The 13,740-nt window shown below is 36.4% G+C and overlaps 1 protein-coding gene across 1 annotated transcript in view; it reads left to right on the top strand.

Moving 5' to 3' along the window:
* Dlg2 (discs large MAGUK scaffold protein 2) overlaps positions 1-13,740 on the top strand; it is a 1,876,145-nt gene that overhangs the window by 30,581 nt on the left and 1,831,824 nt on the right. The window lies entirely within an intron of this gene.

Below are 13,740 nucleotides of genomic sequence, written 5' to 3'. Positions count from 1 at the left end.
TAGATAACTAAGTTTCACACACACACACACACACACACACACACACACACACACACACACACACACACACACACACAGAAACCCAAAATAAACAAAAAACCCCTGATAATTTTCTTTGTTACTCAAAGGGCAGATTCCCCCCCTCTTATTTTCACTTAGAAAACCAATTGTAAAATATAAATAAAGGATAGATTATTGAAAAGTATCAATATTGAAAGGATATTTTGTATGGGAAGAGAAAGGTACCCAGGTGAGAAGCTGAGTGTGCTGCGGAGTTGGGGATAGGTACCATAGAGAACAAATAGTGTGGAGTTGTTCTCACAGCTTTGCTGTCCTTCTCAGAACAAGGTTAAAGGGAAATCCTTCATCTCTTTTGCTTCTTTTAGGAAAATTTAGATCAAGAATTGAAAAGTTTATTGATGTAAACTCAAAAGTTTATTGATGTAAACAGAATTTAAATTCAATCTGTCATGAATATAATTAGATAATCTTAGCCTCCTCTTTAATGATATTGAAGAAAATCAAGGCTGTGTTTTATTGATAGATGTCCTTATACATCTATCTTTCATGTTTTTTTTGAGACAGGGTTTTTCTGTGTAGCTTTGAAGCCTTTTCTGGAACTCACTCTATAGCCCAGGATGACCTTGAACTCACAGAGATCCGCCTGCCTCTGCCTCGCGAGTGCTGAGGTCAAAGGCGTGCGCCGCCACCGCCCAGCCTATCTTTTTCATTTATTCACATAGCTTTATATTGATCTTTTCAAGGTGTTTTAAGAAAAAAAGCAACAAGGAAAATCAATCAATAAATCAATATTTCCTTCAAGAAAAACAACAAATTGAACATTAAAACCACTCCATTTGACACAGGAAAATTTTTTTTTTCTGATTATTTATGTTTAGCATCAGGAACTGAGCTCAGCACTTGTATGTGCTAAGCAACAACATAAAACATTTTAAAAGAAATAAGTGAGTCAACTAGACTTTTTCATCACATTTAAATGCTAGCATGTATTGGAAGAAAAATCTAACTACAGGAATCTATGAAGCTTAATGTTAAAATATCTTCTTTTTTCCTTATTAATATGTTTTTTATTTCAAGCAATGAATATACCAACTGTTAAACCCCAAGATTATAGTTTCAGTATAATTTAAAAGATGATATTAAGTTTTAAAGAGTTGAAAATAAATTTATTGAATGTAAATGGAAGTTAAAAAGCTCTATAAAATTATCTTACCTGTGGGAAAAATAATTCCTTTCATCTATTGTGGCTGGCAAGGATTAATGACACAAACAAATATAATCATCTCAGCTAGCATTAAATAAAAGCAACTCTAAATGGAGCCTTACAGAATTTAAATAAACAGTCATTAGAGAAGAGTATTTTACAGAACATTTTAAACCACAAATTTCTGAATTAAGTATTAATAGTATCATTTAGTTGATGACTCATAAAGGCCATTAACTAAATGGCAGCACATCTCAATTGGTTTACGTGATGTGTTTAGTTGAGACTGGCTGTCTTTGGGGAGCTTGAGCTCCTGAGAACTGGTATAGGAATAATACTGTCAGCTGATTTAGATAAGTCAAAATGCTTTGAAATGTAATCATTTGATAGCACTGTTACCTAGAGGACAAGAAGGGAGAGGAGTGAGACTAACAACTGCATTTTTTCCATTATTTTAAGTGAGCGATAAATATCTTGGCTGAGAGCCTATAATGTGGCTTGAATGTAATAAATCTGTATAAAAGCTGTTATGTAATAATCTGCATACCATGTTACTTTGGCTGGCCCTTTAATGTCAGTTGGGATTAAACCCAAATGCAAAGAAGCACTATGCAGCAGTACACAATTTTCTGTTGAATTGTATGTGGAAGCAAAGTATTGATCACTAACTTATCATTAAGGACTGTTTCACTGGGCGTTTTCCTTAAGGTCTCCCTGTGCATCCTGAAGAAGATTCAGATCTTTATAAAAACATGGATAGGCTGTCATTTAAAAATAAAACATAGGTTTATTGTCTATGACTTGACTTCTCCTCTCACCCTGCACCCGTTTTGTTACAAATAATGAAAGATGTGCTTTACCCATTGGTCTAATATTCAGATAGCCAGTGCATTGAAATAATACCTTGGATGAATCCTAGCTAACTTCATAAACAAGACTCATAATGCCAAAAAAAGCCAACGCAAATGGATAATGAAATGAAACACTATTCCTGAGGACTGTGCTGCAACATTTACACGTAACCAGGAAATCAAACCCTTTTTGAGCACATGAAGAGCATCGGTCTAGAAATAAATATTTTTTGTAGTCCATCATTTGCTTTAAAGTATCTCTCCAAGGCAGCAGTAATGCTTTTCTAATTTTTAAACAAAAATTTTATCTGATTATAAAGGTAATATACATTTTAGACTGTTTTTTGAGTAAACAAAGTAAAAGGATATAAAATGAAATGATAAGATAGGCTGTATTTGCGGCAAATAGCAGGACAAGCCTGGAGCATGGTGAACTGTTTGATGGCCTTTCTCTCTTACTTCCCCAGTTCCTTTGCTATTTACTTTGATTTCTCATTTGTCAGTAGTTCAGAGTGGAATAAAGTACTTTGAAAGTTAGCAAGGATCATTCATTAACACATAAAGCAAGCACATGACGTATTTATATATGATACACACATCACTTGCTTTTATGTATATAACTCAGATATTCTTATATTTTTCTCAATATTTTGGGAGAAAATATTCTTCTTAATATTTTGAGAAATTAAGTAGTAAAAGATAAGCAACTATTTTCCACAAAACACCCCCACTCAATTGTTTATCTACTTATTGATACACAGTGCTGGTGAGAAGCACAGTAACCTGTACCTGGCATTCGCAACACAATGTATTTGGAAGACACTTTCATTGCTTGTGTATGCTGGTTACTATTGTTAAACATCTACAAAGGGGAATTTATGAAACTCAATCTTGAAAATACTTCATGTATGTTTAAATTATAAATATAATTACTGATATACCCTCCAATGGTATGGTTTCAGTATAATAAACATTAAATTTTGAAAAAATTGAAAGTCAGTTTATTGTCAATATGCTAGAAACTACATTCTAGATGTTAGGCTTAGGGTGACATCTTGTGGTCTGATCATAAAAAAATTATTCAATGGATAATCACAGTTTTACAGTTTTCATACTGTCAGCACTTTCCAGAGTTTAAATATAAGTTCATAGTATGTGAACCCTTATATTAATAATACATGTTTAATAATTTTTATTCAAAATAGTAAACAATTTTTAAAAATACTTGTCATGTGCTAGACATTGTTCTCTGCAAAATGATGTAGTAGTGAACTATATGAGACAATGTTTAGTTTTGTGAGCAAATGAAGAAAATGCGGTAGGGAACAGAGACATTATATAAACAATTATTTAATTATTAAATTATTGTGATGTTATGGGCAGAAATCAAAATATATGAGAGTTTTTAAATCACATTTTGAGTTTTAAAACCTCTATAATTTCCTATTATACCAATTCTTTTAATTGAAATGTGTGTGTGTGTGTGTGTGTGTGTGTGTGTATGTGTGGTGTGTGTACATGTGTGTGCACATGGGGAGGCCAGAGGAAACTATTGGATGTTCTTCTGTGTAACTCTGATTATTCTCTTGTAGTAAGGTCTCTCACTGAACTTGGAACTATGTTGGCATCTGTCTCTGCCCTTAAAATGTTGGGGTTACATGCCCACGCAGCCACTCCTGGAATTTTTTTTTCACGCCTGGAATTTTATGTGGGTACTTGGGATTTGAACATGAGTCCTTAAGCTTGTGTAGCTTGTGCTATTACCTGAGGGCCATCTTTGCAGCATCCCATTATACTAATTCTAATGTAATATTATTTCAAAAAAGCCCTATTTAAAGCACACCAAGGCTGTAACTATTACTAATTGTGTGTGTTTTTGTCACGTGATCATAAGGAAATCAAGAAATTTTTATAGATTACAACGGATGGGAAGGATTGTACAATTATGTGAATTTAAAATAACGGGTGTTATCTTTCAAAACAGGTTCTCACACTATGACTTTTGTATCAGCAGCACCAATCACCCATCAACTTGTGTAGCTCTGTGTCTCACCTCAAAAAGCTACTGTTGAATCCCAGACTCTGGCATTAGAGCTCAGCACGTAGTGTCTAAGTGACTCTTTCAGATGATTCCGAAGCGAAATGGGTGTTCTAACCATTCAAGGAAACTCACAGGGTGTTTGAATATTACTCATGAACTTGCAAGAGAATGATGTTTCTTCATTCTTACATTTGTAAAGATCTAATTTAGTCTTTAAGAAGATGAAAGAACTTTTAACATTCTGAAGTTCTTTGAGGATCCATAAATTTACAAATATTATGGAATCCAATTTCCCTTTAAAATAAACAGTATATCTGAAATATGTAAGTGACCCCTCCTTTGAATATTTAATGATAGTTCCTGCTTGTGTTGTTGTGAATAGAGAACAGCAAAATTACATGGAGCTGCTTCTGTTACGTCACGGGCAATTGTCACGCTCACTAGGCAATCCTTGCATATGCACCAGTGAAACAAAACAGTCTACCTTATGAACCCTTACTTAAGCCTTAAATTTTTCATTACACTTATTTGGATGTGTGTGTGCACGTGCATGCATGTATACACATTGTGAGTGTGCATATGCACTGGCATGTGTACTGTGGCAAGCATGTAGAAATCAGAGGATAACCAAGGGAGTTGGCTCTCTTTACCATGTAGGTCCTGGGGATGGAACTCAGGTTGTGAGGCTCCATGGCAAGTGTTAGGTCATCTTGCCTGCCTCTCAAATAAGTATAAGTATTTTTTGGCTAAATAGTGACTATTAAATTCTTGGATACTAAAGTCTATCATAGCTCCTTACAATACTCATTTAAATACACTAACCAGGGATATTCCAGTTATTACAATTTGAGTAGTAATATTTCACAACATATTTATGAAGTTTTACTTAGTCACATAGACATGTGGAGATGGATGCTATGAAGTCCAGATCTAGGACCTTAGAGAGAAATTGTCTCTTAAAGTCAAAGTAATATTAACACATATGTTGGCCGGGCGGTAGTGGTGCACGCCTTTAATCCCAGCACTCAGGAGGCAGAGCCAGGCGGATCTCTGTGAGTTCGAGGCCAGCCTGGACTACCAAGTGAGTGCCAGGAAAGGCGCAAAGCTACACAGAGAAACCCTGTCTCAAATAACCAAAAAAAAAAAAATATTAACACATATGCACAAATGTCAAGTCAGTACATAATTGATAATTAGACTCTAGAGGCTGGACCAAAGTGCTGCAGAAGTTCAGAGAAGCCTGGGATAACTGTAGAGCGATGCTGGCAAGTGATGCCTCTATATAATTCTGCATCTTGTCTCTGATAGGACTGTGCTAGAAGAGACTAGAGAAAGTTATTTTTCTCATCTATTCACTGATTCATTGACAAGACATTATTGGAAAACTGTGCCAGGTTCTATTACACTTACTTTGGAGACATGAATTAGATAAAGTTGTAGAGACAGTTTGTATTTACAATTCCAGTAAGTGATACAGAGGAGGAGTGGACGCTTCTGTGAGTGAGTTTGTTTGGGCAGTGGCCTTTGAAATGCTGAAAATTATACAAATACTATGAGAATTGGAGGTGCTTGAGAGAGTGTGTCTGACTGGAAGATGTTTTTGATTTTAAACCTTTATAATGCCCTTTGTAAATTGGGTTGGGAGTCTCACTGGACCCATGTCTTTAAATCAGTGAATCAAGAATGTAAAGCATAAAACATGACTCAGACAATTGTTTTAATTCCCTTTGTTAAACAGCCACAGTCTGGGTCAGATTCACTGAGTGTCTCATCCCTGGAAAGATGAAATACTTTTTGTTGGACACTTTGGGTCAAATACTATCAAGAGGTTTCGATGCCATTCTTGGCTCCGGACTTCATGTATTATTGCAAGATTTATGTCACCAGATGGCACCATTTAACTAAAGTTATGTGCTTGGGCTGTTTATAAAGCGGCTGCTGCTAAATGGAGGATGCTTGGATTTGTGCTATAGCTGAAATACTAAAAATAATAACAATAATAATTTACTCTGGTGATACATGAGACTTCTCTACAAAGATAGACAGTCCAACCCAATGTCTTTTTGGAAGCATGACAGAATCTAATGATTTCTTCTCGGCACATAGTGGAAGAAAATTTGGAGCTGGTCCCCACCATCAGTGTGTGGCAGCTGGCAGGAAGAAGACTCCAGGTTTTTTCCTACTTAGCTTTTCCTATAACCAGCATGATCATTTTATTAATATTATACCAACAAATCATTTGGTTGTTAACTATTTTTAGGGAGTTTATGTATATAATAGATAGACAATCCTTAGAGATTTTTTTTTTTTTTTAGAAATAAGTCCTTTAAAATGACCTAAATTGGCACGGTATCAGCAGTTAAAGGCTGTCAGCAGAGTATATATTCTTTTGAATCGAATAATAAAGGAGTGTAATATAGACAGTATCATAGGATAAGCAGTGTCCTAGGGGAAGGAGTGTTTGTCACATGGCTAAACACTTCTCCTGCAGAACGTGCTCAGCGTTTTGGTGGAGCACTTCCTGCGCAGTGCTATTGTCCTCTGAAAAGTGTGGTTTCTCTTAGGAGACGGGGAGCTTCTTGAAGGCAAGGCCTGGCCTGGTTCTAATTCAGTTGGTGTGTGGTGTGGAAGAGCACATTAAACTTCTTTTATTTTTTTTAAAAAAAGGTGTTTCAACCTCTGCTCCCTGAGACACTATGTTAGGCTTTAGGGAATGTGTTGACAAGAATATGGGTCTTGTTTTCATGGAACTCCTGGTCTATTAAAGGGGACATGTGTTGAAGCAATGACTAATCTGGTAAGAACTGTTTGGAGGAAACAGATAAAACCATGAGGAGTTTTTTCAACTGATTAAGTTCAAATTATACTGTATTTAAAAATGTTCAGAAGTGGGGCCGGTGAGATGTTTCAGAGGTTAAGAGCACTTCTTGCTCTTCCAGAGGACCTGAGTTTGATTTCTAGTACACATGTCATGTGGTTCACAACTGCCTGTAACTCTTAACTCTAGGGGAATCTGATATCTCTTGTCTTCCTGTGTTCGTGTGCCCATACATATGATTAAAAATAATATAAATAAGTTTTAAAAATGTTTGGAGTCAGAAGCTTATGTAAATAGAGTTTTATTTTATTACATAAGAAATCAAAGCTACAAGAATGTTCTAGTCAATGTTTCTGCAATTATTCTAGTGTTTTTTGTCATTATTTTGGGTGACTAACCATAGCTCTTTTGCCATTTCAGATCCCACATTTGAGACAAGAAAGGGATGAGAAGGGGGAAAGAACACCCACAATTATTGTTCTTTTATTACTAGAAAAGCAGAGTATCTACTCCCTATATCATGTCACTTTGTCAGCACAATTTTTTAAAAAAGATGTTTGATTCCCCAGAACTAGGTCACCTGATCACCCCCCCCCCCCAGGGGATTCTGAAAGATGTAGGAGAAAGTTGTCATCTTTTGCTTAAAACACACATCTTATATAAATTGTATATTTTACCTGGGAAGAACTATCTAAATTATTGGATAAACCTATCCTTTAAATTGGATCAGCAGTTACTTTTTCAGTTGATAAGGTGTTGAGGGCTTGTGCATTATGTAGCTAAGACACAGACACAATAAAAAACCTGAAATTTTATTGCCCTATGAATAATAGTATGAGTTCTGTTTGTGACTTAGCACAGCATGGAGACCACAGTGCTGGTTCCCACTTCTTTACTCTCTTTTCACTTTTCATATTGTGTTGAGTGTTGAAAAGAATTAACTCTAAGAAGGAGCAATGGAGAAAGAAGAATCCCACAAGTATCTCCCAGAGAAGCCTTTCACTTACAGTGTTAGCTCTGGTTTCTGGTAAAAGCTAGAAGAGATGGAGAATTAACATTGCTCTATCTTTGTTTGTCAACATGAGTTGAACTTAAGAGTAGTCCATGGAAACATTTCTCCTCCACAGTTCTCAAGTCAGGAGCCACAAAATGTATTAGACATGTGAGGAATTCTACACATTGCAGTGACCTAGAGATTATGATACCAATTTTTACAATGTATTTCCTGGATTCCTCAAGGTTCTAGTTTACACCACTTCCTCGTATACTGTTAAAATACCAAGCCTTTGTGAAACTAAGATTAGATTCTCTTTGCAGAGCCGTATTTTCAAATCAAATCAACAAATGTGACTAGAGCCACCAAATACCGAAGGTGATTTAGGTTTCGTTAATGGAGAAAGTATTCTAGTTCCTAAAACTATCTTAATCATGAATCTCTAGAAACTTAAAGAACTTCTAATCTCATGGAGACATATTATAACTAACTCCTGGATATATATATATATATATATATATATATATATATATATATATATATATATATATATAGTACCCAATATTACTATTGCTTTCAGAGAAGCTTTGAGCTTTTTTAAAAATCATTTTTAAATGAATTTTGTTTTTCAGAAGTAAGCCTTTGCTTCAGAAATAATTGTTGTGCAAATTTTTAAAAGAAATATTTATAGAGTTCTCTAATTGGTCAAAACCAGATGATAATTATAAATATTAAAGGTGAGTCTTAGATTTCATTAAATGATATAATATCATCAATAAAAATCTGTTTATTTTAGGTGCAGATTCTATTTAGTAAATTATCTATCTATCGATATATATATGTTTACTTCCTTCATAACTATTTCCCTTTTTCTAAATATATAGCTATTTGGAGAAAATGTATCTTATCTGGAACTAAAAACCTGTTGCAGAAGACTTTCATTGCCTCAGTTTCGGTATTTCTGTTTGTAAAATGGAAGAGGATAAATAGATTATATTTAGAAATCTATCCATTATACATATAATGTATATCCATGCAATAACAGTAAAAAAGTTAGGCTGAATTTAAAGGAGATTGGGAAGGGGTACATAGGATGTTTTGGAGGGCAGAAAAGGAATGGAGAAATATTAAAATCTATATACACATGAATGATTATCATTTGTCATCATCCTCACTGTGGCTTCCCTTCCCATCTGCTTCTATTTGAGATTGGCCAGTAAAAGTATAAGTGAGAAATCAGAGAGGAAGAGGAGATAATCTGGGGATGTATTCTTCTGGATTTCCTTCTGGCTGTGATTTGGCTATGAATGTATTATACTTAAAGCCACAGTTCCTTAGTGTGGTCTCTCTCCCATTTCTGTGAACACTTCTGTTTTAGCAACTTTTTTGTCACTGTGGTAGAGTACTTGAGAAAACCACTTCATAGGCGAAGGATTTGTTTGGACTCATGCTCTTTAGAGATTCGTAGTTTTTCTCATCACTGGTCTTCCCCTGCTTCTGGGCCTGAGCACAGTGGGACAGAGCATTACAATGGGGAGCACTGTGGCTGAGCAAAGTGGCTCAACCTCAACGCAAGCCAGAGAGAGGTAGGAAGGGGCCAGGATAAAATACATCTTCTAGAGACAGACATGCCCTAGGGAGCTGCTTCCTACAAGCACATCCTACCTCCTAGTTGCCCAATCTATATGAACTCATCAGTACAGCAGTAACCCAGGCTGAAGTGAATGCCCTTCCAAGGCAGCACTCACTAGCTGGGGCCAAGCCCTCAATACACGAGCATTTTGAAGCCATGCTTTGTATTTTCAAACTATAGCATTCTTCATAGGAAACTGTGTGAACCCCATTTACATTCTGTGTCTCTGCCTCTTCATCTTCTATTACCTTGTTAAGCTACTCTAAGTCAGGATCCGAGCTTCACCCCCCACTCCAGGTACAAGTAACTCTGTACTGTTCAAAGCTAAAGAGACTTCCATGTCGGCGATTTCACAGATCAATCCCCAGGATTTATTTCATTTCTGTAGAATTTGATATCCAATTAGATTCAAACACACACCCATTTTTTTTTTACCACTTTATTCATTTTTTTCTTTGACATCAATGTCCTACCCTGGCTAAGTCCTGATATCTACACTGAGCTACTACCCAACTTGATGAATTTTTTATGTAGATACCCATATTTACAATGCCAGGACTAAGTCAGGCTATGGCACATTGTGAACACAATTATGCTAACTCACAATTAGATAAGTAACTTGTTCTCTTTTGGTTTAACCAAACTTTATATTTTTAATTATTTTTTTTCACACAATATATTTTGATCATGTTTTTTCCCTACCCCAACTCCTCTCAGATCCTCTGTACCTTCCTACTCACCTAGATTCATGTCTACTCCCTTCAAAAAACAGAACCAAAACAAAACAAAATCAAAACAGACAAACAAGAAACCTTTAAGACATAAATATCTGTCTTCATTACTGTTCTATTGCTGTGAAGAGATACTGTGACCATGGCAAGTCTTATAAAAGGAAACATTTAGTTGAGGGCTTACTTACAGTTTCCCAAGGTTAGTCCATTTTCATGGTAGGAAGCAGACAGGCATGGCACTGGAGCAGTAGCTGATGGCTTTATATCCAGATCCATAGGCAACAGGCAGAAGGAGTGGGACTGAGCCTGGACTCAGCTTTTGAGACTGCAAAGCCCGCTCCCAGATACCCACTTCCTCTAGCAAGGCCAAACTTACTCCAACAAGGTCTCATCTCCTAATCTTTCCCAAACAGTTCACCAACTGGGGACTAAGTATTTAAATATGTAAGTCCATTTTGTGTTGGCTAGCTACTCCTGGACATGTGGCCTGGCTTGGAATGTTGTTGCTATTACCAGTGACATGTCATTGGAGAAAACTAGTTTTCCGTTTCCCACCTGTATCAATTGCAAATAGCTTTTTGGTTAGCAGTAGGATTTTTTGTCCAGTTCTTCTCAATGCTTTTATTTTGTCTGGTTTCAATCTGTGTAAGTGTTGTGTGTCCTGTTCCAGGCTCTGCCTCACTCTATTATTAAAAATATCTGTACTCCCTAGTTAGATAGGCTCATCCAATCCTATGGTTTTAAATTATACCCTTGGCCTGATGACTCCTTGTTTATTTTATATGTCTGACTGAACATCACCCACTTAGCATTTTTCAATTGGAAGTCTGTTTCAAAACATAGCATGTCCCAAACATGATAGTTGATTTCTGCCTTCATTGACCTCTAACTTGCTTGTCTCCTAGTCTTTATTTTCTCTGTAAATGCCTTCCTCATTTACCTCGTTTACTTAAACCAGCAACCTAGAAGTTATCATTGCTTCTTCTTTTACATTGAGAAATCACGTGCAGAAAAAGTTCCAAATTAAACCAAGAATTCTACATTTCTTCCGATTCCCCAGATGCACACCGTTCTGGTGTGTAATCCATTGTTTTGTCTCCTGTAGCAGCTTCCTACATGATGTTCCTTAGCTTCTACCCTTGCCTCAAAACACGTCTGTCTGTTATTCTGTGTAGCATTTTGGAACGAAATTAGTTGTATTACTTTTAAGTACCTCTTTGGTTTTTTTACTACCTTCAGGACAAAATACAGAATCCATATCCTGTTTATCAGGCCTTGTATGATCTGGCTCCTGGCTCCTCCCCCACCTCTTCTAACAACACCCTACAATGTTACCTCTTCTCCAGTCACATTGGCCTGGAGTATATCCTTGGACTGCTTCAGAGAACGTGTGCTTACTGTTTCCCTTTGCCACTAGTTAAGTCCTTGCGCATTTGCTGGGTCCTCAGGCCTTTCCTTACCATTTTGTATAAAATAGTGTCTTTCCCCATTGCTCTTTTTTAAAATCTTACTTTACTTAATTTTTTTAATTGCACTTAAATATATTTATTGATTGCTATTTGTGGTATAAACCTTTCCAAGTGTAATGTTAAGTTATTGAGGGCAGGTACCAATTGTCTCATTCCCCTTTATTCCTTACAAGAGTTTAAGGAGAATACATTAAAAATGATACAATTTATTGAGTAAGGGAAACACTAACTTACTCTCAGTTGTTTGCTTTTAAATTTTGACAAGATAACTTCATTGACTTTTTCTTCAGTTTTGCTTTTCCTTTAAAATGAAACCCATTTGATTCACAGATTGAAAAGTATTGTGTTGAAAAAGATATTCATTTAAGATACTTGTATGTGCACTAATTTATGTTGTTAAAAAGGAAACTGCATTCTTTTCATGATCTTCGTATCAAGAGCTCAAGAAATGAGAATGTGTTTTATGAGGTTGGGAAGTATTTTAGGGTCATCAATAATGTTCCAGGCAATTGCTTGGAGTTTGCTTGCATGCAGTAGGCAACAGAGCATCATTTAAGGTTGGTAGACCATTAAAGCATATACATTGTACGTGTTTCCATGTGCTGCTCCTTTTGCAGGTTACTGCTGTAATAGGGAAAAATGTATTTGCAATACCGTGAAAATGAGACAGAGTGAAAATATGATTCTGTTAATAACTTGGCTTCCAGTAGTGAATGTGGATGATTTCCCATAAATCTTTCTTTATGTATGTAAACCTTTTCCATTTTCACACTATGTGAAATTTAAAACCGTCACTAAAACCAACATATTCTTATGCAATTATTAATTATTATATATACGTATCCATGAGTTTTTGTTAATTTGTTAACATAAAGTTCATGAGAAACCTACAATGTACATACACAACATTGTTTTGGATACTGGGATAGTGATCAGTAGAAAAACAGACATTGATTCTTGTTGTCACAGAACTTAAAGTTTGGTAGATTCAGTGGCATAAGATCATTTACTCTAGAAAAATGAGGCATAGAAGAGTGATAGGGATGTATAGAGGGGTTCCTGTTTCAAGCAAGACTTAAGTTCCTATCTGAGAAGATACTTAAATGAAGAGCTGAGAAAGCTGAAAGAGTAAGTCGTATGGCTGTCTGCAGAGGAAAGAACAGGTGCAAAGGCCCCGAGGCAGAAGCATGAGTAGATTGTTTCTGAAATCATATGTTGTGTGGACTCAGTCACTCTTGAGAGACAGGAGTAAGAAATGAGCATGGCTGTGGTGAGAGGATACAGTATGTAGGGCTTTATTGACCATTATAAAAACTTTGACTTTTATTATGAATGAAGCAGGCATCCATTGGAGGGTTTTGGGAAGAACTGCATGATCCAGCTTATTTTATATTAATCAGGTCTGTGTTGCATACTGAGAACTGACTGAAGCTTGGAAGCTTATTGTGCTGTTGCTTTAATATTCCACACAGAGATGGTTGTAGTTTCGATGAGGGTGTGGCAGCAGTAAGAAGGTTGAAAGTGGTTAGGTCAGAGATGCTGAAGACATGGCCACTGGAAGTTGCTAATAGATTGGGTTCTAGGTATGAAAAAAAAAACTGAAGTCAAGCAAATGTAGATGAATTTCTAAGCAGTCTTGTTAAGTAACGAACATGGAGCCAAATATAGAGGTGAAGCCTTAGAGATAAGGGAAATATTGAGAGCCACCAGCCATCCTACCCTACCAGCTCTGTAGCTTCCAAAATACGAGCTACTTCCTGTCTAACCTGCACCTTTATTGCCTTGCTTTTCTGCCCTCCCATTGGCTCTTAGCCCAGCTACCTCACTTCCTCATCACTGTCTGTCTGTACAGACCTCCAGGTCTCTATGGTTGGTACTGGGATTAAAGGTGGGTGTCACCACGCTTTGCTCTGTTCTCCAGTATGGCCTGAACACACAGAGACCTGCCTGCCAAGTGATTGGATTAAGGGCATGTGCT

The sequence above is a fragment of the Peromyscus leucopus genome, chromosome 1, assembly GCF_004664715.2.
Source record: "Peromyscus leucopus breed LL Stock chromosome 1, UCI_PerLeu_2.1, whole genome shotgun sequence".
NCBI lineage: Eukaryota > Metazoa > Chordata > Mammalia > Rodentia > Cricetidae > Peromyscus > Peromyscus leucopus.
The sequence above is the reverse complement of the archived record's forward strand: the minus strand, read 5'-3'. Positions and strand labels throughout refer to the sequence as shown.